The following is a 4,991-nucleotide window of genomic DNA, read 5'->3' as shown; positions in this document are numbered from 1 at the left end:
CCCAGCCAGAAGGAGATGGTTGTTCAGTGTACGAACCACCATAATCTGCAGATTTATCTGTGCGGTGTGTTACCTACCTTACGACTAGGGTCTTCTGGTAGATATATACATTGTTCTGTCTACTCACAAGGAATACAATTTTATGCAGATAAGTTTTTTTTCAGCACAATTTAAGCTGGGTGACCTCAGACCAGTGCACAGTATGGCACCATTGACTTGGGAGAACCAATGGGTCACATAGCACCTTAGGCTTCTGACCAAATCCATTCACTGCCTTAAACAGGTACCTGTTCCTGCAAAGTTATACTCAGATACGAAATCAAAAGCGTAAGAAGAAATCAGGGCACATTACATAATCTGTAACAAATGACAAGTCTTTATTGTACAAGCATTTTGAAGCACCATATCATAGGGGACAAGTATACAAATGTACATTAATCATTTACAGGAATGTTCACAAATTACATATTAACATCGACAACTCAAATGTCAAGAGACGTTCCTGCTTGTTGAGTTTAGTCTAGAAATATGGGCAACCATGAATTGTGAATAATGATCACTATACAATACTGCATCTGTCAGCACCATTGAGTCTATAACTCCCCATAAAAACAAGATATCCTCATGGTATGTTCTAGACAAACCCTGTTATCCAAGTCCCATCACATATATAGGAATCTGTCAGTAATCACTACATTACAGCACTGCTGAAATGTGGCTTAACAATTCCCATCATCAACAGAATCAATCTGCTGGGAAAACTGGTCATAGGTATAATGTTTCCTGCTTCAGAGTGAAGGTACTTCTGGGAGAACGCCTTTGAAGTTGACATCCAATGTTAGACTCGCAGCATCCTGTGAAGAGATCATGTTAGCAACAGGCAACACACACACACCTTACTATAGCAGTTATGTGCCAATGCATCAGTCAAAACTGGCTTAAAAGCATCAGGTGTCAACAAAGTCGATCTGATGGGGAAAAAAGGTCAGTCATCACACACATCGGTAAATTCATACTCCAGCTTGGACTACAGGTCTCATGAAGCAGGATGTACAAGTTATAGTTCAAGCATTTAGAAATTGAATATTTCAGTACATACCTGCAACTTTACACATCTGGCTATTTAGAGCCGTTCACATATCAGACTTGCCAACCAGCAATCCATTTCCTGCAAACAAAACACCATTGTAAATAGTGCATTTCAAATTCTTTACAACACAAATAAACCTAAGGATGTGTCAGACAAAACTGGCTTAAAGCTTCACAAATCAACATGGTCGATCTGATGGGGAAAAAAGTTCAGTCATCACACACATCAGTGCACCTAGAACACTGCTGGAGTGTTAGTAGTAGTAGCAGCAGCAGCTTGTTGGATTTAACTACCAGCAAACAAGGTCTAGAAACTGAACAAACTGTTATAGCAACCTTGCCCTCTGCACCAGGCCTGCAGCCGCAAGTACGTACCTATATGTCCATGTGACCAGTTGCACAATCCGTTGCTCACCACATTTTCATTACCTATAAACAAACCAGGCAGGGTACAATTAGATAAGCCTCATAAACCAGACAGAATATACCAGTTAAAAAATTCCTTCTTTAAGAAACATGTTCGTCAGTTCTTAAGTGAAGTATAAATACAGTGATAAGAAAAGCTGATGTATCAGACAAAATTGGCTTATTTGCTTTACAAATCAACAGGGTCGATCTGATGGGGAAAAAAGTTCAGTCATCACACACATCAGCAAGTTCTACAAGCAATTTACTTTAGGTCCCATAATGCATATTACCAGTTGCAATTGAAGTTTCGGTACATACCTGCGGTGTCACATGTGCAGCAAGGGCCAGTCACCACGCAGCAATAGGTTTCCTACAACCAAGACCGTACATCGTATAAGCATTACATAACCAATACAAAATATTACATGCCAGAAGGTTTGTCTGCAGCTACAGGCAAGTAACAGGATTGCATGGGAAGCCGCTTAGAGTATTAAACTTAAAATAAAATACTTGAATACACAATATACAAAGCATAAAAAATAAGCTAATGTGTCAGACAATTTGGCTTATTAAGGTCACAAATCAACATAGTCGATCTGATGGGGAAAAAAGTTCAGTCATCACACACATCAGCAATATTAGCAAACCCAGGAAACTACTAAACGCAGCTTTTCGGACTACAAATCCCAGCATGCAAGTTGTAATTGTACAAGTGAGAAATTTCAGTGTATACCTTTGATTGTACATGTCCTTTTAATACCGAACCATTCACCCATCAGGTTAGTTACCTACAAGACAAAAAAAGCCTTTGACATGTTGATGCAACACATTCAGCTCATTAGTAGCGCAACACAATGTTAATCTAAAGAGAAACATACTACATACAAAATACCTGGAGTGCAACAATTTTTATAACCCCCTGTATGACTTCTAGCCCCAGATATTAGCCCTGTGAATAATTACTAGAACAGCACACTGGGGCCCTCAGAATGGGAGGTCACTAAATAAGCAGAGGCTCGTATGAGGGGGCTGCTGCCTGCACATCAGAAACCATAGTACTGGACAGCCATGTCTTAGCGCCCCCGCACAATGGATTTGGCAGGCGCAAGGACTAACATGCAGCAGCAGGATCGCACATGCACAAAAAAGGATGTAGTTATATTGCCAGCGAACAGGATGCCAGCAGCCAATATACAGACACCAGCATCCTGACACCCAGCATAATGCCAACAAGGCTACCGGCATCGGTATCCCAAACAGCCACACTCTGGTAAGTATACTAGTTTCCTTAGGGGTGGGGGGGTTAGGTTTAGGCACCCACCTGGGAGTTAGGTTTAGGGTGTGGGAAGGGAGAGGCTGGGCACCCCTCAGGGAGGTTAAGGTTAGGCACCCCCCAGGGAGGTTTAGCATACTTGCCTGCCCCAGTCGGGATGTTTAGTTTTTGGGATTCCAGCATCAGTATTTCATAGCCATTGCGCACAAAAAAAAAAAAAACACTGGCTTCTAGGGGCTAATTTGGCTACAACCCCTAGAAGTCAGGTAGGACAACCCAATAGGCAGAGGAGTGGCTTTTTACCGAGGGGGTGGGGGAGGCCTCAGTCCTGCAGCCCCTTTGTAAAATCCACCACTGCACTAGATATATTGTTACCAGCCAGGTTTCTAGCAACCTTCAACAATTTAGTCTATCCAAGTATATGTATATAGTGCAATCTACATACCCTGAACGCTGAGGTCATGAAATTACAAAAGTTTCCATATTATAGAATCTAATGTATAAATACTAAAATCATAGGTCAACTCAGCTATCACAAGTTACTACAGATCCTTTACACCCTACAGCAGTGGTGTCAACCTCTGGCCCTTCAGCTTTTGTGGGACTACATATCCAAGCATGCCCTGCCACAGTTTTAGCATACCCTAATAGCAAAACTGGCACTGCATGCTGGGATGTGTAGTTCCACTGCAGCTGGAGGGCCAGAGTTTGACACCACTGCCCTACAGTCTCCGTGAGGACATTTATCTATATAGCCGACGGTAGGGAAGCAATCAGAGCTCCAGAAGCATTATACACACACAGGAGATCACTTACCAGCAACAATAAGTCACTCAGCCAGGTCCTGAGGTGTGATCCAGCTGCTCCAACTGCACGAAGACCCATACAGATTCCATGGCCTGTGAGTAGAGGTAACACTAAGGTAAATAGGCTGAAACCACCCACTAATTGCAAGCAGCAGCACCGGGACAACACTTACCCAGTCCCCACTGTGACTGTCTCCAGCTGCACGATGACCGCACGCTGCATTTACAGACTAGTATAAGAACCCGCACGGTATAGAGGCGGCTCCCTGCGGGCCGCATGATAATGCAGCGGCGTCGCACAGACACAGCCGAGAATAGCGCCCCGACCCACCGTGTAACCTACCTGATAGCAGCCTCCGTAGCGCAAAGCAGGATGGAGAGAGATGTAACCTTCAGACCTTCGGCAGGAAAAGAGCGAACGGAAACGGCACCCGGACTTTTATACCTAGAGAAACGCATGCGCAGTGCGCACTATCCGTCTTCTGCCCAGTGATCGAATGGAACAGCAGCCAGCGCGTGTAGCGAGGCCGGAAACCGGCAGTCAGGGCGCATGCGCTCTGTCGTACTGAGGCCGTTAACTGTGCCCCTGGCGTTGTCATCGCCTCATGCGCAGTACACATGGGACATTGGGGCAGATGTATGAAGCTCTGGAAAGTGATCAACTGGAGAGTGATCAACGACCAACCAATCAGCTCCCAACTGTCATTTTTCAAACACAGCCTTTAACATGACAGTTGGGAGCTGAGTGGCTGGTCATTTATCACTCTCCACTTTATCACTTTCCAGAGCTTCATACATCTGCCCCATTGATAGCAACCACCTATTGGGAAGATAAAATAGATATTTTCTTACATTGTCAATGATAGGAATGGCCATTGGTGAGCTAAACAACGATGGTCACTAACAATGGTATGAAACCAAGACGGAAGCCATCAATGGTTTCACCCACCGATTATGTGATGTTTCATCGGTCAGATGGTTCTAATATTCGATGTTTAATTAAGACGGGTTTAGCAATTTTACGCAGCTAAACCTCGTCAGATAGTCGGCAATGAGGGTGATAATTAATGAGCACCCAGAACAATTGAATAGCAAACTGGGGGCTCATTAATTATCACACCCAAAAAAGACATTTGAATTGCCCCCTGTGGTGGCTGCTGGCAGCTGCAGGTACTGTGTGTGTGATGCTAACATTTCAATACACAGTTTACACACACTGCTCAGTGTTGCCAACTCTGAAATGGAAAACAAGCAACTTATAAGTAACAAACAATCCCAAAACAATCCTAAAAAGCCCAATTAAAAAAGCCCAATTTATGGGGGTGTCTCTTTGTCCTCACTCTCTACCTGCCTAGCTTCCTTTATTCCCCCTCTTCTCTAACCTAAATATGTTAGTGTATGCACAGCATTATCTG

The 4,991-nt window shown here is 43.8% G+C and overlaps 1 long non-coding RNA gene and 4 other non-coding genes across 5 annotated transcripts; all 5 read right to left on the bottom strand.

Moving 5' to 3' along the window:
• Positions 1-353: 353 nt before the first annotated feature.
• On the bottom strand, positions 354-4,073 carry LOC148524146 (uncharacterized). The gene is made up of 7 exons (XR_015878386.1): positions 3,920-4,073; positions 3,587-3,669; positions 2,231-2,285; positions 1,816-1,867; positions 1,465-1,518; positions 1,100-1,168; positions 354-854 (listed from the first exon to the last, which is right to left on the bottom strand). It is a non-coding gene; the product is annotated as an uncharacterized LOC148524146 (long non-coding RNA).
• LOC148524150 (small nucleolar SNORD12/SNORD106) lies at positions 915-1,006 on the bottom strand. Its single transcript, XR_015878393.1, has one exon. It is a non-coding gene; the product is annotated as a small nucleolar SNORD12/SNORD106 (small nucleolar RNA).
• LOC148524149 (small nucleolar SNORD12/SNORD106) lies at positions 1,230-1,320 on the bottom strand. Its single transcript, XR_015878391.1, has one exon. It is a non-coding gene; the product is annotated as a small nucleolar SNORD12/SNORD106 (small nucleolar RNA).
• Positions 1,652-1,743, bottom strand: LOC148524148 (small nucleolar SNORD12/SNORD106). The gene has a single exon (XR_015878390.1). It is a non-coding gene; the product is annotated as a small nucleolar SNORD12/SNORD106 (small nucleolar RNA).
• On the bottom strand, positions 2,041-2,131 carry LOC148524147 (small nucleolar SNORD12/SNORD106). Its single transcript, XR_015878392.1, has one exon. It is a non-coding gene; the product is annotated as a small nucleolar SNORD12/SNORD106 (small nucleolar RNA).
• Positions 4,074-4,991: the final 918 nt, after the last annotated feature.

The sequence above is a fragment of the Taudactylus pleione genome, unplaced genomic scaffold (assembly GCF_031769625.1).
Source record: "Taudactylus pleione unplaced genomic scaffold, aTauple2 ptg000121l, whole genome shotgun sequence".
Lineage (NCBI taxonomy): Eukaryota > Metazoa > Chordata > Amphibia > Anura > Myobatrachidae > Taudactylus > Taudactylus pleione.
Note: the sequence above shows the minus strand (reverse complement) of the source record. Positions and strands in the feature narration are given on the sequence as shown.